The 19,705-nt window shown below is 45.3% G+C and overlaps 1 pseudogene; it reads left to right on the top strand.

The window, feature by feature from the left end:
* Positions 1-2,676: 2,676 nt before the first annotated feature.
* Positions 2,677-3,472, top strand: LOC139355968 (non-histone chromosomal protein HMG-17 pseudogene; annotated as a pseudogene).
* The last annotated feature ends 16,233 nt before the right edge of the window (positions 3,473-19,705 follow it).

Below are 19,705 nucleotides of genomic sequence, written 5' to 3'. Positions count from 1 at the left end.
TTTGAAAAGCATTTGCAACTAGCTTACCGTTTGAAAAGAAATTAAGGTAGATTTGAACCTCACATCTTATACCAAAACAAAGACCCAGAGGATTAAAACAATTTTTTTTTTTTTTTTTTTTTTGAGACAGAGTCTCACTCTGTCGCCATGCTGGAGTGCAGTGGCGTGACCTTGGCTCACTGCAACCTCCGACTCCCTGGTTCAAGCGATTCTCCTGCCTCAGCCTCCTGAGTAGCTGGGACTACTGGCACACACCACCATGCCCAGCTAATTTTTGTATTTTTAGTAGAGACAGGGTTTCACCATGTTGGCCAGGATGGTCTCGATCTCCTGACCTTGTGATGGCCCACCTTGGCCTCCCAAAGTGCTAGGATTATAGGTGTGAGCCACCATGCCCAATCCAAAACAATTTTAATGTAAAAAGTGAAACTCTAAATATGCTGCAAGCAAATGTGGTGCATGTTTCTCTAATGCTCAGCTCAAGTATCATGTCTCCCAGGCAGCCTTCCTGCGCCTTGATTCTGTCCTGCAGGGTTGGCCCCCATCTCCCTCGTCTGTGCTCTCATCAACTCTCTTTTATAGATGGCAATAACCATATTGTGCTGCACGGATTTTGTTTCTCTGCCTATCCTGCCCCCAGGACCATTGTATCCCCAAGATCAAGCACAGTGTGGGAAATGTAGCCGGGTTTCCATAAATGTAAGATGAGTGAGCGCGAGAGAGGACAGTTTGGCATTAGATGGTCTCTAGAAAAACTGACCTAGCTTTTCTGGTCCCAGGAAATACAACTACTCCAGAGAACCCAGTCTGCCAGACACAGGGTGTTTGGCCTTGAATAGCACTGGACAAAAGACAGAATATTCTTACAGTCCAACTCCTTTCTCTTCAATCTCTCTGCAGATCATTACCCTTCCACTACTACCTCAGGATGAAGTACATGTGATTACAATAGGATATGAGAGGCAGAGCAGCTTGGGAGTTAAAAATTGGGGTTTTGGGGAACATGTCATCAGGACCTCCTGAGGCTGTGTCATGGTAAAAAAAAAAATAATAATTTTTTTTTAACTTGGGCTTTTGCTGGGCATGTTGGCTCATACCTGTAATCCCAGCATTTTGGGAGGACAAGGCAGGAGGATCACGTGAGGCCAGGAGTTTGAGACCAGACTGGACAACATAGTGAGATCTGGTCTCTATACAAAAATATATTAAAAATGGACAGGCACGGTAGCTCACACCTATAATCCCAGCACTTTGGGAGGCTGAGGCAGGTGGACCACCAGGTCAGGAGTTCGAGACCAGCCCGGCCAACATGGTGAAACGCCATCTCTACTAAAAATGCAAAAGTTAGCCGGGAGTGGTGGTGCACACCTGTAATCCCAGCTACTGAGGAGGCTGAGGCAGGAGAATCGTTTGAACCCGGGAGGCAGAGGTTGCAGTGAGCCAAGATCATGCCACTGCACTCCAGCCTGGGCAATAGAGCAAGACTCTGTCTCAAAATAAATACATTTTATATATATATGTATATGTGTGTGTATGTGTGTGTGTGTGTGTGTGTATATATATGTATGTGTGTGTATATATATGTAAATATTTTAGCTGGGCATAGTAGAGCACGCCTATAATTCTAGCTACTCCAGAACCTGAGGCAGGAGGATTGCTTGAGCCCAGTGAAGCAATTTGGGAGACAAATTCCTAATCTAAGAGCCTCTGTACTGAAGATAAAAGGATATGCAAAGTTAAACAGAACACAGAGAAGGAGAGGACTATCTGGAGAGAAGGCTTCTAAGAGGCCCAGAAGCCTGAGTTGATACTGGAAAGATGAGTAAGAGTTGTTTAGGTGAGGGGAGGGGGCATGTAAGGCCAAGGGAACAGCTTGAATGCGAGGCCTGAAAGTTCATGGTGGGCAATCTTTTGTGGCTGTGTCTGAGACAAAGAATGTTTCATGGGGGGAGTGGCAGGGATGAGGTTGGAAAAACTGGCCAGGGTCAAGTGATTAAAGACCCGTTAAAAGTATTTGTGGGCTGGGCGAGGTGGCCCACGCCTGTAACCCCAGCACTTTGGGAGGCTGAGGCGGCCAGATCACTTGTGTTCAGAAGCTCAAGACTAGCCTGGCCAACATGGCAAAACCCCCTCTCTACTAAAAACACAAAAATTAGCTGGGCACAGTGGCATGCACCTGTAATCACAGCTACTTGGGAGACTGAGGTGGGAGAATCGCTTGAACCCGGTAGGCGGAGGTCGCAGTGAGCCGAGGTTGCACCACTCCATTCCAGCCTGGGTGACAGAGCAAGACTCTCTCAGATAAATAAAAGTATTTGTGTTGGGCACTTCACCTGTAAAGATACATGTAGGACTGAAAATAAAGGGAAAAGATATTCCATGCCAATGGAAAGTAAAGCAGAGCAGGAGTAGCTATACTTATATCTGACAAAGTAAATTTCAAGACAAAAACTGTAAGAAGAGACAAAGAAGCTCATTGTGTAATGATAAAGGGGTCAATTCAGCAAGGGGTTATGATAATTATAAATATATATGCAGCCAACAGTGGAGCATCTGTATATATAAAGCAAATACTATTAGAGCTAAAGAATAGAAGAAGAAGAGAGAAGAACGACCCCCCGGACCGACCAAAGCCTGCGCACCCAGCGCCTACATTCCACCGTCGTCGCCACCGCCATGCCCAAGGGAAAGGCTGAAGGGGATCCTAAAGGAGATAAAACCAAGGTGAACGACAAACCACAGAGAAGATCCACGAGGTTGTCTGCTAAACCTGCTCCTCCAAAGCCAGAGCCCAAGCCTAAAAAGACCCCTGCAAAGAATGGAGAGAAGGTACCCAAAGAAAAAAAGGGAAAAGCTGATGCTGGCAAGGAGGAGAATAACCCTGCAGAAAATGGAGATGCCAAAACAGACCAGGAACAGAAAGCTGAAGGTGCTGGAGATGCCAGGGGAAGTGTGTGCATTTTTTATAACTGTGTACTTCTGGTTCACGTCTCCTGGGTTCACGCCATTCTCCTGCCTCAGCCTCCCGAGTAGCTCAGACTACAGGCACGCACCACCACGCCCAGCAAATCTTTGTATTTTTATTAGAGACGGGGTTTCACCATGTTGCTCAGGCTGGTCTCAAACTCCTGAGCTTGTTATCCTCCCACCTCGGCCTTCCAAAGTGTTGGGATTACAGGCATGAGCCACTGGGCTCGGCCCAGATTTTTTTTTAAAGCTATGTTGTTAGCACACAGAACACTTCATTGTCGTTTTTGGGAGAAGGAGCAAATGTCACTAATAGAATCTCTGAAGCTGGATTGATGTGGGGAAATTATCTTTTCCCTCTAGTTCTGAGAGACTTCCTCTTGGCTCCCAGGAGGAGGGATTCCCTGACTTTGACACACATGGCCACCTTGGCACAAAAGCCTTGTGGGAGGGAAAAACAAATTTGTTTTTATGTCCTCTTATCCCTTTCCCTCTTTCAGCATAGATTTAACTCCCTTAAGCCCAGACATCTGTTGAGACCTGACCTCCAATCATTGGTTACTAGTGTGTCAGGCAATCTGGACTTTCCAGTGATGTCACTGAGATGGCACCTGTCAAAAGAGCAGTGGTGCCGGGTGCGGTGGCTCATGCCTGTAATCCCAACATTCTGGGAGGCTGAGGCGGGCAGATCACCTGAGGTCGAGAGTTCAAGACCAGCCTGGCCAATATGGTGAAACCCCTTCTCTACTAAAAATACAAAAAATTAGCCGGGTGTGGTGGTGGATGCCTGTAATCCCAGCTACTTGGGAGACTGAGGCAGGAGAATCTCTTGAACCTGGGAGGCAAAGGTTGCAGTGAGCCGAGATTGTGCCACTGTACTCCAGCCTGGGCACAACAGAGCAAGACTGTGTCTCAAAAAAAAAAAAAAAGTAGTGGTTCTGTTTCTAGATTGTGGATCTTCAGATAAGTTCTGCCATTTTTATTTCACTTCCTGAAAGTCAGGGTCGGCTTGTGAAAAGTTGTTAAACAACATGCTAAATATGAAATGTCAACCCTCACTCTAAACTTTCCCTGTTCAGAGCATCAGATGAAGACTTCATTGGGTTTTATAGTGGCTTCCTGAGTTTGGTAGTCCATTGAAGAAGGGAGTTTGAAAGTTGTTGTATAGTGTTAACGATTGTCTGCCCACGTCCTGCCTGAAATACCATGACGGTTTATGCAAAGTATCTTTAATAAAGCTGGATACAGTTTGGCTTGGGGAAAAAAAAAAAAAAAAAAGAATAAACAGCTGGAGACTTCAACACCTGACTTTCAGCATTGGACAGACATCCCAGACAGAAAATCAACAAAGAAACATCGGACTTAATCTGCACTACAGAACAAATGGACCTAATAGATATTTACAGAACATTTCATCCAGTGGCTACTTCTCACACATTCTTCTCCTCAGCATAGGGATCATTCTCAAGGATAGAACATATGTTACTCCCAAAACAAGTCTTAAAACATTCAATTCGGCCGGGCGCGGTGGCTCAAGCCTGTAATCCTAGCACTTTGGGAGGCCGAGACAGGCGGATCACGAGGTCAGGAGATCGAGACCATCCTGGCTAACACGGTGAAACCCCGTCTCTACTAAAAATACAAGAAAATTAGCCGGGCGAGGTGGCAGGCGCCTGTAGTCCCAGCTACTCGGGAGGCTGAGGCAGGAGAATGGCGTGAACCCGGGGGGGCGGAGCTTGCAGTGAGCCGAGATCGCGCCACTGCACTCCAGCCTGGGGCACAGAGCAAGACTCCGTCTCAAGAAAAAAAAAAAAACAAACAAAACAAAACAAAAAAAAACCATTCAATTCAAAGAAAATTGAAATAATATCAAACATCTTCTCTGACCACAGTGGAATAAAACTGGAAATCAATAACAAAAGGAATTTTGGAAACTATTCAAATACATGGAAATTAAACAATATGCTCCTGAATGACCAGTGGGTCAATGAAGAAATTAAAGGAAATTGAAAAATGTCTTGAAACAAATGATAATGGAAACACAACGTACTAACACCTGTGGGATACAGTGAAAGTAGTACTAAGAGGGAAATTTATAGCTATAAGTGCCTACATCAAAAAAGAGGAAAAACAGCCTGGGCAACACGGCAAAACTTTGCCTCTACAAAAATACAAAAATTAGCCGGACGGGGTGGTGTGCACCTATAGTCCCAGCTACTTGGGAGGCTGAGGTGGGAGGATCACTTGAGCCTGGGAGATCGAGGCTGCTGTTGGCCATGATTCTCGACACTGCACTCCAGCCTGGGCAACAGAGCGAGACCCTGTCTCAAAAAAAAAAAAAGAAGAAGAAGAAGAAAAATAACCAAATAACCGAATGATACATGTTAAAGAACTTGAAGAGGCAGAGCAAACTGAACCCAAAATTAGGAGAAGAAAATAAATAATAAGGTTCAGATCAGAAATAAATGAATTTGGGCCGGGCACATTGGCTCACGCCTGTAATCCTAGCACTTTGGGAGGCCGAGCGGGGGAGATTGTCTGAGCTCAGGAGTTCGAGACTAGCCTGGGCAACACAGTGAAATCCTGTCTCTACTAAAATACAAAAAATTAGCTGGGTGTGGCAGCATGCGCCTGTAGTCCCAGCTACTCAGGCTGAGGCAGGAGAATTGCTTGAACCTGGGAGGCAGAGATTGTAGTGAGCTGAGATTGCACCACTGCACTCCAGCCCAGGAGACAGAGTAAGACTCTGTCAAAAAAAAAAAAAGAGAGAGAGAAGGAAGGAAGGAAGGAAGGAAGGAAGGAAGGAAGGAAGGAAGGAAGGAAGGAAGGAAGGAAGGAAGGAGAAAGAAATGAATTTGAAATGAAGAAAATCCCATCTCTACTAAAAATACAAAAAATAGCTGGTCGTGGTGGCATGCACCTGTAACCCCAGCTACTCTGGAAGCTGAGGCAAAAGAATCATTTGAACCTGGGAGGCAGGGTTTGCAGTGATCCAAGATCGTGCCACTGCACTCCATCCTGGGCAATAGAGCAAGACTCCAGCTCAAAAAAGAAATAATAAAAATAAAAATATAAAATAAAAAAGATCAGGCCAGGCGCAGTGGCTCATGCCTGTAATCCCAGCACTTTGGGAGGTCCAGGCAGGCAGATCACCTGAGGTCAGGAGTTCAAGACCGGTCTGGCCAAGATAGTGAAGACCCATCTCTACAAAAAATACAAAAAATTAGCCGGGTGTGGTGGCGGGTGCCTGTAATCCCAGCTACTCGGGACGTTGAGGCAGGAAAATCACTTGAACCTGGGAGGCAGAGGTTGCAGTGAGCTGAGATCGCACTACTGCACTCCAGCCTGGGTGACAGAGTGACTCTGTCTCAAGAAATAAATAAATAAATAAAATAAAAAAGATCAACGAACAAAAAGTTGTTTTTTTAAAAAGATAAACAAAATTGACAAACGTTTAGCCAGACTAAGAAAAGAAAAAGAAAAGACCCAAATAAATAAAAGCATAGATTAAAAAGGGGACAGTGCATCTAATACCGCAGAAATTCAAGGGCTCACTAGTGGCTACTATGAGCAACTATATGCCAATAAATTGCAAAATCCAGAAGAAAATGATAAATTCCTAGATACATCTAACCTACCTGGATTGAACCATGAAAAAATCCAAAACCCAAATAGAGCAATAACAAGTCATGAGATCAAAGCTGTAATAAAGTCTCCCAGTAGGCTGGGCATGGTGGCTCATGACTGTAATCACAGCACCTTAGGAGACCAACGTGGGAGGATCGCTAGAGCCCAGGAGTTAGAGATCAACCTAGACAACATAGAGAGACCCTGTCTATATTTTTAAAAAGAAAAAAAAAAAAAAAAAGTCCAGGCACAGGGGCTCACGCCTGTAATCCCAACACTCTGGCAAGCCAAGGTGGTGGATCACTTGAGGTCAGGAGTTCCAGAGCTGCCTGGCCAACATGGCGAAACCTGTCTCTACTAAAATTACAAAAATTAGCCAGGTGTGGTGGTGCGTGCCTGTAATCCCAGCTGCTCAGGAGTCTGAGGCAGGAGAATCACTTGAACCCGGGAGGCGGAGGTTGCAGTGAGTGAAGATCATGCCACTGCACTCCAGCTTGGGCGACAGAGCGAGAGTCCGTCTCAAAAAAAAAAAAAAGAGGCCAGGCGTGGTGGGTCACAGCTGTAATCCCAGCACTTTGGGAGGCCAAGGCAGGTGGATCACGTGAGGTCAGGAGTTCAAGACCAGCCTGGCCAACAAGCTGAAACCCCCATCTCTACTAAAAATACAAAAATTAGGCCCAGCACGGTGGCTCACGCCTGTAATCCCAGCACTTTGGGAGGCCAAGGCAGGCAGATCACCTGAGGTCGGGAGGTTGAGACCAGCCTGACCAACATGGAGAAACTCTGTCTCTACTAAAAATACAAAATTAGCTGGGCATGATGACACATGCCTGTATTCCCCGCTACTCAGGAGGCTGAGGCAGGAGAATTGCTTGAACCCGGGAGGCAGAGGGTGCAGTGAGCTGAGATCGTGCCATTGCACCCCAGTCTGGGCAACAAGAGCAAAACTCTGTCTCAAAAAACAAAACAACAAAAAAAAATTAGTCTGGTGTGGTGGCAGGCGCCTGTAATCCCAGCTACTCGGAAGGCTGAGGCAGGAGAATCACTTGAACCCCGGCAGCAGAGGTTGCAGTGAGCCAAGATCGCGCAACTGCACTCCAGCCTGGGCGACACAGTGAGACTCTATCTCAAAAAAAAATTTACCCAGCTATAGTCCCAGCTACTTGGGAGGCTGAGGCAGGAGAGTCACTTAAACCTGGGAGGTGGAGGTTGCAGTGAGTCAAGATTGCACCACTGCACTTCAGCCTGGGCGGCAGAGAGAGACTCTGTCTCAAAAGTAAATAAATAAATATTTTTTAAAAATACAAAAAATAAAAAGTTAGCCAGGCGTGGATCCCAGCTACTCAGGAGGTTGAAGCAGAAGAATCACTTGAACCCAGGAGATGGAGGTTGCAGTGAGCCAAGATCACGCCATTGCACTCCAGCCTGGGTAACAGAGTGAGACTCTCTTGTTTTTTTTTTTGTTTGTTTTTTGAGATAGAGTTTCGCTCTTGTTGCTCTCAGGCTGGAGTGCAATGGCCCAATCTCTGCTCACTGCAACCTCTGCCTCCCAGGTTCAAACGATTTCTCCCACCTCAGCCTGCCGAGTAGCTGGGATTACAGGCATGAGCCACTATCCCTAACTAATTTTGTATTTTGAATAGAGATGTGGTTCCTCCACGTTGGTCAGGCTGGTCTCGAACTCCCGACCTCAGGTGATCTACCTGCCTCAGCCTCCCAAAGTGCTGGGATTACAGGTGTGAGCCACTGCGCCCGGCCTAAAACTCTATCTCAAAAAAGAAAAAAAAAAAAATTTAAAGAATAACTAATACCAGTCCTACTCAAACTGTTCCAAAATATAGAGGAGGAGGGAATACTTCCAAATTCATTATACAAGGCAGATATTCCTGATACCAAAACCAGACAAAGACACATGAAGAAAAGAAAACTACAGACCAATATCTCTCATAAATATTGATGCAAAAATTCTTAGCAAAATACTAGCAAAGAAAATTCAATAATTCATTAAAAAGATCATTCATTGGCCGGGCGCGGTGGGTTATGCCTGTAATCCCAGCACTTTGGAAGGCTGAGGTAGGCGGATCACGAGGTCAGGAGATGGAGACCATCCCGGCTAATACAGTGAAACCCTGTCTGTACTAAAAATACAAAAAAATTAGCCAGGCGTTGTGGCGGGAGCCTGTAGTCCCAGCTACTCGGGAGGCTGAGGCAGGAGAATGGCGTGAATCCGGGAGGCGGAGCTTGCAGTGAGCTGAGATTGCGCCACTGCACCCCAACCTGGGTGACAGAGCGAGACTCTGTCTCAAAAAAAAAAAAAAAAAAAAAAAAAAAACAGGCCGGGCGCGATGGCTCAAGCCTGTAATCCCAGCACTTTGGGAGGCCGAGACGGGCAGATCACGAGGTCAGGAGATCGAGACCATCCTGGCTAACACGGTGAAACCCCGTCTCTACTAAAAAATACAAAAAACTAGCTGGGCGAGGTGGCGGGGCGCCTGTAGTCCCAGCTACACGGGAGGCTGAGGCAGGAGAATGGCATAAACCTGGGAGGCGGAGCTTGCAGTGAGCTGAGATCTGGCTACTGCACTCCAGCCCGGAGGACAGAGCAAGACTCCATCCCAAAAGAAAATTTAAAAAAAAAAAAAAAAAAAAAAAAACCAGATTAAAAAAAAAGACCTTTCGGCCGGGCGCGGTGGCTCAAGCCTGTAATCCCAGCACTTTGGGAGGCCGAGACGGGCGGATCACGAGGTCAGGAGATCGAGACCATCCTGGCTAACACAGTGAAACCCCGTCTCTACTAAAAACTACAAAAAACTAGCCGGGCGAGGTGGCGGGCGCCTGTAGTCCCAGCTACTCGGGAGGCTGAGGCAGGAGAATGGCATGAACCCGGGAGGCGGAGCTTGCAGTGAGCTGAGATCCGGCCACTGCACTCCAGCCCGGGCGACAGAGCAAGACTCCGTCTCAAAAAAAAAAAAAAAAAAAAAAAAAAAAAGACCTTTCATCATGACCAGGTGGGATTTATCCCGGGGATGCAAAGATGGTTCAACTTATGCAAATCAATCAATGTGAAGCATCATATCAACAGAATGAAGTACAAAAACCATATGGTCATTTCAATTGATGCTAAGAAAACATTTGATAAAGTTCAACATCGCTTCATGATAAAAACCCTCAAAAAATGAATATAGAAGGAACATACGTCAACATATTAAATGCCATATATGACAGACCCATAGCTAGTAAAATACTGACTGCAGAGAGACTGAAAGCCTTTCCTCTTAGATCTAGAACATGACAAGGATGCCCACTTTGACCATTGTTATTCAGTATAGTACTGCAAGTTTTAGCTAGAGCAATCAGACAAGAGAAAGAAATGAAGAGCATCCAAACTGGAAAGGAAGAAGTCAAATTATCCTTGTTTGCGGGTGATATGATCTTATATTTGGAAAAACCTGGACTTCACACACACAAAAAACGTTAGAACTGATAAACAAATTCAGTAAAGTTGCAGGATACAAAGTGAACATACAAAAATCAGTAGCATTTCTCTAAGACAACAGTTAACAATCCGAAACAGAAATCAAGAAAGTAATCCCATGTACAATAGCCACTAATAAAGTTAAATATCTCAGAATTAACTTAGCCAAAGAAGTGAAAGATCTCTACAATGAAAACTATAAAACACTGATGAGGCTGGGAGCTGTGGTTCATGCCTATAATGCCAGCACTCTGGGAGGCCAAAGTGGGAGGATTGCTTGAGCTTTGTTTAAGGATTGTTTGAGACCAGTCTGGGCAACATAGTGAGACCCCATCTCTACAAAAATAAATAAATAAGAAAGAAAGGCTAGGCACAGTGGTTCATGCCTGTAATCCCAGCACTTTGGGAGGCCGAGGCAGGTGATTCACCTGAGGCCAGGAGTTCAAGAGCAGCCTGGCAAACATGCTGAGACCCTGTCTCTACTAAAAATGCAAAAATGAGCCGGGTGTGATGGTGTGCACCTGTAGTCCCAGCTACTCGGAAACCTGAGGCAGGAGAATCGCTTGAACCTAGGAGGCAGAGGTTGCAGTGAGAGAAGATCATGCCACTGCACTCCAGCCTGGGCAACAGTGTGAGACTCCATCTCAAAAATAAATAAATAAATAAATGAGAAAGAAAAAGCATGGCCGGGCGCGGTGGCTCAAGCCTGTAATCCCAGCACTTTGGGAGGCCGAGACGGGCGGATCACGAGGTCAGGAGATCGAGACCATCCTGGCTAACACAGTGAAACCCCGTCTCTACTAAAAATACAAAAAAACTTAGCCGGGCGAGGTGGCAGGCGCCTGTAGTCCCAGCTACTCAGGAGGCTGAGGCAGGAGAATGGCTTAAACCCGGGAGGCGGAGCTTGCAGTGAGCCGAGATCGCGCCACTGCACTCCAGCCTGGGTGACAGAGCGAGACTCCGTCTCAAAAAAAAAAAAAAAAAAAAAAAAAGAAAAGAAAAAGCATAAAACACTGATGAAAGAAATTGAAGAAGACACAAAAATATAGAAAGATATTCCAAGTTCGTGGATTGGAAAAATCAATATTGTTAAAATGTCTATACTACCCAAAGCAATCTACAGATTCGACAAAATCCCTATCAAAATACTAATGACATTCTTCACGAAAATAGACAAAACAATCCTAAAGGTTGTATGGAATCACAAAAGACCCAGGACAGCCAAAGCTATCTTGAACAAAAAGAACAAAACTGGAGGAATACATTACGTGATTTCAAATTATACTACAGAACTATAGTATGCAAAACAGTATGGTACTGGTATAAAAACAAACACATAGATCAATGGCAGAACAGAGAACCTGGAAACAAATTCACACACCTACAGTGAACTCGTTTTTGACATTGGGGAAAAAACATTCTTTTTAATAAATGGTGCTGGGATAACTAGATATTCATATGCAGAAGAATGAAACAAGGGAGGCAGGTTGCACAGGAAAACAAATGGATGAAACTTGACCTGTCTCTCACCACATACAAAAATCTAATCAAAATGGATTAAAGACTTAAATCTAAGACCTCAAACTATGAAACTGCTACAAGAAAACATTGAGGAAACTCCAGGACACTGGTCTGGGCAAAAATTTCTTGAGCAATATACCATAAGAACAGGCAACTAAAGCAAAAATGGACAAATGAGATCACATCAAGTTAAAAAGCACAACAAAGGAAATAACAACAAAGTGAAGAGACAACCCACAGAATGGAAGAAAATATTTGCTAACTACTCATCTGATAAGGGATTAATAACCAGAATATATAAGGAGCTTAAACAACTCTTTAGGAAAAAAAATCTAATAATCTGATTTTTAAAATGGGCATAAGATTTGAATAGACATTTCTCAAAAGAAAACATACAAATGGCAAACAGACATATGGAAAGGTGCTCAACATCATTGATCATCAGAGAACTGCACATAAAAACTACAATGGAATATCATCTTGCCCCAGTTAAAATGGCTTGTATCCAAAAGACAAGTAATAATCAATACTGGCAAGGATGTGGAGGAAAGTGAACCCTCCTACACTGTTGGTGGGAATGTAAATTAGTGCAAGCAGAGTTTACAGATGCCTCAAAAAAACTAAATATAGAGCTACCATGTAATCCAGTAATCCCACTGCTGGGTGTATACCAAAAGAGAAAGGAAATCAGTATATCAAAGAGATACCTGCACCCACATGTTCGTTGCAGCACTGTTCACAATAGTCAAGATTTGGAAGCAACATAAGTGTCCATCAGCAGATGAATGGATAAGAAAAATGTGGCACATATACACAATGGAGTACTATTCAGCCATAAAAAGGAATTAAATTCTGTCATTTGCAACAACATGGATGGAACTGGAGGTCATTATGTTAAGTGATATAAGCCAGGCACAGAAAGACAAACATCACATGTTCTCACTTATTTGTGGGTTCTTAAAATCAAAACAGACTGGGGGCAGTGGCTCATGCCCGTAATCCCAGCACTTTGGGAGGCTGAAGTGGGTGGATCACCTGAGGTCAGGAGTTCAAGACCAGCCTGGCCAACATGGTAAAACCCCATCTCTACTAAAAATACAAATGTTAGCTGGGCATGGTGGCAGGCGCCTGTAATACTAGCTACACAGGAGGCTGAGGCAGGAGAATCACTTGAACCTAGGAGCCGGAGGTTGCAGTGACCCAAAATCATGCCATTGCACTCCAGCCTGGGCGATAAAAACGAAACTCTGTCTCAAAAAATAAATAAAAAATAAAAAATAGGCCAGGCACAATGGCTCACACCTGTAATCCCAGCACTTTGGGAGGCTGAGATGGGCAGATCACGAGGTCAAGAGATCAAGACCATCCTGGCTAACACAGTGAAACCCCATCTCTATTAAAAATATAAAAAATTAGCAAGGTGTGGTGCCACGCACCTGTAGTCCCAGCTACTCGGGAGGCTGAGGCAGAAGAATCACTTGAACCTGGGAGGTTGCAGTGAGCCAAGATCGCGCCACTGCACTCCAGCCAGGGCGACAGAGTGAGACTCCGTCTCAAAAAAAAATTTTTTTAATAAAATAAAATAAAGTAAAAAAACACAAACAAAAATAAAAATAAAATAAAAACAATTGAACTCATGGAGACGGAGAATAGAAAGATGGTTATCAGAGTCTGGGAAGGATAGTAGGGAGGTGTAGGGATGGTTAATGGGTACAAAAAATAGCTAGAATGAATAAGACCTTGTAGTTAATAGCACAACAGGGGGATTATAGTTAATAATAATTTAATTGTACATTTAAAAATAACTAAAAGACAATAATTGGATTGTTTGTAACACAAAGGATAAATGTTTGAGGGAATGGATACCTAATTTTCCACGATGTGATTATTACACTTTGCATGCCTACACCAAGATATCTCATGTACCTCATAAATATATACACCCACTATGTACCCACAAAAATTAAAAAGAAAAGTTTTTTTTTTTTTTTTTTTTTTTTTTGAGACAGTCTCTCTGTCGCCGAGGCTGGAGTGCAGTGGCATGATCTCTATTCACTGCAAATTCCACCTCCCAGGCTCAAGCAATTCTCCTGCCTCAACCTCCCAACCAAGTCGCTGGGAAAACAGGCGCCCACCACCATGTCCGCCTAATTTTTGTATTTTTAGTAGAGATGGGGTTTCACCATGTTGGCCGGGCTGGTTTCGAACTCCTGACTTCAAATGATCTGCCTGCCTCGGCCTCCCAAAGTGCTGGGATTACAGGCATGAGCCACCACGCTTGGCCACAATTTTAAATAAGTATAAATAAATAAATAAAACTGTATCAATGGACTTTTCATACTCTGTTATATTACGATTCATTGGTTTCTCTTGAACTTTGCATAGATCCCTTACTCTTGTGTAATTTTGTAATATTTGAAGATATTCACATTGACTTACCAAGTGATGCCAATCTTCCAACATGTTGACACTTTATTATACAAATGCTTCTCAACTGACTTCTGATGGGGCTACATCCCCATAAGTCCATCATAAGTTGAAAATACTGTAAGTTGAAATGAGTTTAAGACACCTAAACCACTAAACATACAGCTTGGACTAGCCTACCTCAAACATGCTCAAAACACTTACATTAGCCTACAGTTGGGCAAAATCATCTAACACAAAGCCTATTTTATAATAAATTATTGATTTATTGAATACTATGCTGAAAGTGAGAACAGAATGGCCATATGAGTACTCAAGTTGGGGTTTCTATCGAATGAATGTCACTTTCACGCCATTGTAAAATTGAGAAATCATATATTGAACCATTATAAGTTGGGGACCATCTATCCAATAAGAACAAATAAAACTGCCAGGCGCGGTGGCTCACGCCGATAATTCCAGCACTTTGGGAGGCCGAGGCGGGCGGATCACGAGGTCAGGAGATCGAGACCATCCTGGCTAACATGGTGAAACCCCGTCTCTACTAAAAATACAAAAAAAAAACTAGCCGGGCGAGGTGGCGGGGGCCTGTAGTCCCAGCTACTCCGGAGGCTGAGGCAGGAGAATGGTGTGAACCCGGGAGGCGGAGCTTGCAGTGAGCCGAGATCGCGCCACTGCACTCCAGCCTGGGCGACAGAGCGAGACTCCGTCTCAAAAAAAAAAAAAAAGTCTTTGTGTTGGGGAACAGTTGGTCCCTCCAATAGTGGCCCCACCCCTTAGAGGGATGAGCAACCCCCTTGTGTACCTGTCAAGCAGTAGGGATTTCTGGATGTCCACAGGTGTCAAGTTAATTACTAGGTCCTTGGGGAAGGTTTCAGGTAGTCAGGTTGTGTTGACTTCATCCCTGCCCTCAGGGCACCCACAGTTCCATAGGGCAACAGGACAAAAGCACATGTAATTAACAAAAACAAGTACTTACAAAATTACAGACAAACTTTTAAAAGGGGAGTAGTGGGCCGGGCGCGGTGGCTCAAGCCTGTAATCCCAGCACTTTGGGAGGCCGAGACGGGCGGATCACGAGGTCAGGAGATCGAGAGACGATCCCGGCTAACACGGTGAAACCCCGTCTCTACTAAAAAATACAAAAAAATAGCCGGGCGAGGTGGCGGGCGCCTGTAGTCCCAGCTACTCGGGAGGCTGAGGCAGGAGAATGGCGTAAACCCGGGAGGCGGAGCTTGCAGTGAGCTGAGATCCGGCCACTGCACTCCAGCCTGGGTGACAGAGCAAGACTCCGTCTCAAAAAAAAAAAAAAAAAAAAAAAAGGGGAGTAGTGGAGAAGGGGCTGGGTGAGTCAGGGTTTCCTAGAGAAGATAAGCTACAAGAGACCAAGATGGGAAAAGATGATAGCCTGAAGGTGGACAGACTCAGCAACAGGTCTGAGTGGCTGAGAAAAACATCTGGATCATTCTGAGGATTCAGCAATTTGGAGCTGATGCAGGGTAGAAGTTGAGTTTCAACAAAGAGCTCAAAGTACAAGAGTGGTATGTTGCCAGTGGGGTTCTCTCCTTCCCCTTCCCCTTCCCCTTCCTCTTCTCCTTCTCTTTTTTTGAGATGGAGCTTTGTTCTTGTTGCCCAGGCTGGAGTACAATGGCACGATCTTGGCTCACCACAACCTCCGCCTCCCAGGTTCAAGCGATTCTCCTGCCTCAGCCCTCTGACTAGCTGGGATTACAGGCATGTGCCACCATGCCTGGCTAATTTTGTATTTTTAGTAGAGAGGGGGCGTCTCCGTGTTGGTCAGGCTGGTCTTGAACTCTCGACCTCAGGTGATCTGCCCGCCTCAGCCTCCCAAAGTGCTGGGATTACAGGAGTGAGCCACGGCACCTGGCCCTTGGTTCTTCTTTTAATAAACATTTGTTGAACAGCTACTCTATGCCAAATGGCATTCTCGTGGACAAAATAGACAAATTCTCTGTCTTCAATGAAGCTTATACTCTAGTGATGGGAGACAGACAAGACAAAAATAAAGTATTTAATATACCAACTAAACCTGCCCAGTGGCTCATACCTGTAATCCCAGCACTTTGGGAGCCCAAGGCAGGAGGATCACTTGAGGCCAGAGTTCAACGTCAGCCTGGGCAACATTGATCTCATCTCTACTAAAAATAAAAATAACATATATTCACCAAGTAGTGAAAAGTACTATGAAGAAAAGTATAGCAAGGTAAGGGGCTAGAGGGTGACAGGCTGTACTGTGTCATGTCATATAGCATTATTAGAAAGGCCTGTCTGAGAAGGAGACATTTGCACAGAGACCTGAATGACATACAGAAGAGAGAAGTGTAGATATCTGCTGAGAAAGCATTTCAGGCACAGGAACAGCAAGTGCAAAGGCTGTGAGGTGGAAACATGCCTGGCACAGGGGACATTCAGAGGCTGGGGGCAGGATGGAGTGAGTGTGGGGAAGAGAGCAAGGAGGCAATGTCAGAGAGGTGGCAGGAGCCAGATGGTATGTTGTAACCATGCACTGTAGTCATGTTGGTTAAGCAACATGGTGGGCACAGATGGATCTGAATGTGAACTCCAATTCTGCCTTCATTTATCAGTTGTGTATAATCTTGAGCAGATTAGACTTTCTTTCATTTTACCCCATTTCATTTTACTGAAACAGGGTGTATTAGACAAGGGTTCTCCAGATGATCAGAACCAATAGGGTGGGTGTGTGTGATCCTGGTGCTGCCCCTCAGAAACTCTCTCTCTTTCCATATATATGTATATGGCAAGAGAAAGAGAGAGAGAGAGGCACAGTTGCTCACTCCTGTAATCTCAGCACTTTGGGAGACCGAGGTGGGAGGATCACTTGAGCCTAGGAGTTTGAGACCAGCCTGGGCAACATAGCAAGACTCCGTCTCTACAAAAAATAAAAAATTAGCTGGACCTGGTGGTGCTTGCCTGTAGTCTCAGCTAGTCAGGAGGCTGAGATGAGAGGATCACTTGAGCTCAGAAGTGTGAGGCTGCATGACCTATAACAGTGCCACTGCGTTCAAACCTAAGTGAGAGTGAGACCCCATCTCTGCAAAAAAAAGGAATTGTTTTGCACGATTATGGAGGCTGGTAAATCCAAGATCTGCAGGGCTGTGGGCAGACTGAAGACCCAGAGAAGAGTCAAGGTACAGTTCAAGTCTCGACGCTCTGTGCTTCTAAACTCCCTCTTGCTCAGGGAATCTCAGACTTTTGTTCTGTTTGAACCTTCAACTGACTGGATGAGACCCAACCACATCATGGAGGGCAATCTGCTTTACCTAAACCCTACCAATTTAAATATTTAAATACTAATCTCTCGCTCTCCCTCTTTTTTTTTTTTTTTTTTTTTTAGACAGAGTCTCGCTCTGTCGCCAAGGCTGGAGTGCAGTGGTGCGATTTCAGCTCACTGCAAGCTCTGCCTCCCGGGTTCATGCCATTCTCCTGCCTCAGCCTCCCGAGTAGCTGCGACTATAGGTGCTCACCACCACGCCCGGCTAATTTTTTGTATTTTTAGTAGAGATGGGGTTTCACCGTGTTAGCCAGGATGGTTTTGATCTCCTAACCTCGTGATCCTCCTGCCTCAGCCTCTCAAAGTGCTGGGATTACAGGAGTGAGCCACTGTGCCTGGCCCATGCCTGGCTGATTTTTGTATTTTTAGTAGAGATGGGGTTTTACCATGTTGGCCAGGCTGGTCTCAAACTCCCAGCCTCAGGTGATCCACCCACCCATGCCTCCCAAAGTGCTGGGATTATAGGTATGAGCCACCTCACTCAGCCTTAAATACTAATCTCATCCAAAAACACTGTCACTGAAATATCCAAAAGAATGTGTGACCACATTCTGTCACTGCACTGTGACAGCCAACTTGATGCATAAAATTAACCAAGAATGTTGCTCTTATAAGGTTGGTGGAAGGGTTAAAATTGAGAATATCTGTAAAGCACGAGTACAGTGACTGTCAAGTGGTAAATGTTCAATTAAAGGTGGTGGTTGTCATCACAAAGGGAAGAAATAACATTTGTCAAATGCCTAGTATGTCAAGTGCAATGCTAGGCTCTTCTGCATTGTTATTTAATTAAAATCCACATTACCACACACTGAGGTAAGTATTATTATCCCCATTTTACAGTTAAGGAACTTAATGTGCAGAGGGATCACTCACCTTGCCCAAGGACCCTCGCTTGGTAAGTGTCAGAGCCAAAACTAAAAATTAAGTCTGTCTGATTTCAAGAAGTGGGCTCTTTCCCCCGGGACTGGAGGCTGAAAACAGAAAGGAGGGGTCTCCCTGGGGTGTCACTCCTAGTACCCTCACACACAGACATACACATACCTCGGTTTCAGTAATTCCCTTGAAAAATCCTGAGGCCCCATGGTAACTCTTTTTTTTTTTTTTTTTTTTTTCTCTTTTGAGACGGAGTCTTCCTCTGTAGCCCAAGCTGGAGTGCAGTGGTGCAATCTCGGTTTGCTGCAACCTCCACTTCCTGGGTTCAAGCGATTCACCTCCCTCAACCTCCCAAATAACTGGGATTACAGGTATGTACCACCACACCCAGCTAATTTTTGCATTGTAGGTAGAGACAGGGTTTCACCATGTTGGCCAGGCTTGTCTCAAACTCCTGACCTCAGGTGATCCGCCCGCCTCGGCCTCCCAGAGTAGTGGGATTACAGGTATAAGCCAACACACCCAGCCCCCATGGTAATGCTTAACCCAGAAAAGGGGAATGTGCAAGGGTTTATTTCTGTAGGATCTGGGCCTCTATGGACAGGAATCCTGCCCTCCAGTCCCTCCTGACAGTGCAGCCTCTTCCTAAAATGGATAGGGTAACCTTTGCTGGCTCTTCTCTCCCAACTTACCTGATATAAGAGGCGTTCTCAGCTAGGTGTGGTGGCTCACGCCTGTAATCCCAGCACTTTGGGAGGCCAAGGCACGTGGATCACCTGAGGTCAAGAGTTTGAGATCAGCCTGGCCAACATGGCGAAACCCCGTCTCTACTAAAAATACAAAAATTAGCCGGGTGTGATGGTGCATGCCTGTAATCCCAGCTACTCGGGAGGCTGAGGTAGGAGAATTGCTTGAACTCAGGAGGTGGAGGTTGCGGTGAGCCGAGATTGCACCACTACACTCCAGCCTGGGAGACAGAGGGAGACTCCATCTTAAGAAAAAAAAAATGAGGAGTTCTCAGAGAAGGGCTCCTCACAGACCGTGAGGGCCATTTGGCTCAGGCCTTATTGCAACATAAGGCCTCAAATTTAGACTTCTGATGTTATCTCCAAGTGTGGTTACAGTCACGCTGTTACTCTGATAGAACAGAAAGTAAGGACTGGGGCCGGGCACGGTGGCTCAAGCCTGTAATCCCAGCACTTTGGGAGGCCGAGACGGGCGGATCGCAAGGTCAGGAGATCGAGACCATCCTGGCTAACACGGTGAAACCCCGTCTCTACTAAAAAATACAAAAAAATAGCCGGGCGAGGTGGCGGGCGCCTGTAGTCCCAGCTACTCGGGAGGCTGAGGCAGGAGAATGGCGTAAACCCGGGGGGCGGAGCTTGCAGTGAGCTGAGATCCGGCCACTGCACTCCAGCCTGGGCGACAGAGCGAGACTCCGTCTCAAAAAAAAAAAAAAAAAAAAAAAAAAAAAGAAGGTAAGGACTTACCATAAAATTGAT

The sequence above is a fragment of the Macaca nemestrina genome, chromosome 1 (genome assembly GCF_043159975.1).
Source record: "Macaca nemestrina isolate mMacNem1 chromosome 1, mMacNem.hap1, whole genome shotgun sequence".
In the NCBI taxonomy this organism is placed as follows: domain Eukaryota; kingdom Metazoa; phylum Chordata; class Mammalia; order Primates; family Cercopithecidae; genus Macaca; species Macaca nemestrina.
Note: the sequence above shows the minus strand (reverse complement) of the source record. Positions and strands in the feature narration are given on the sequence as shown.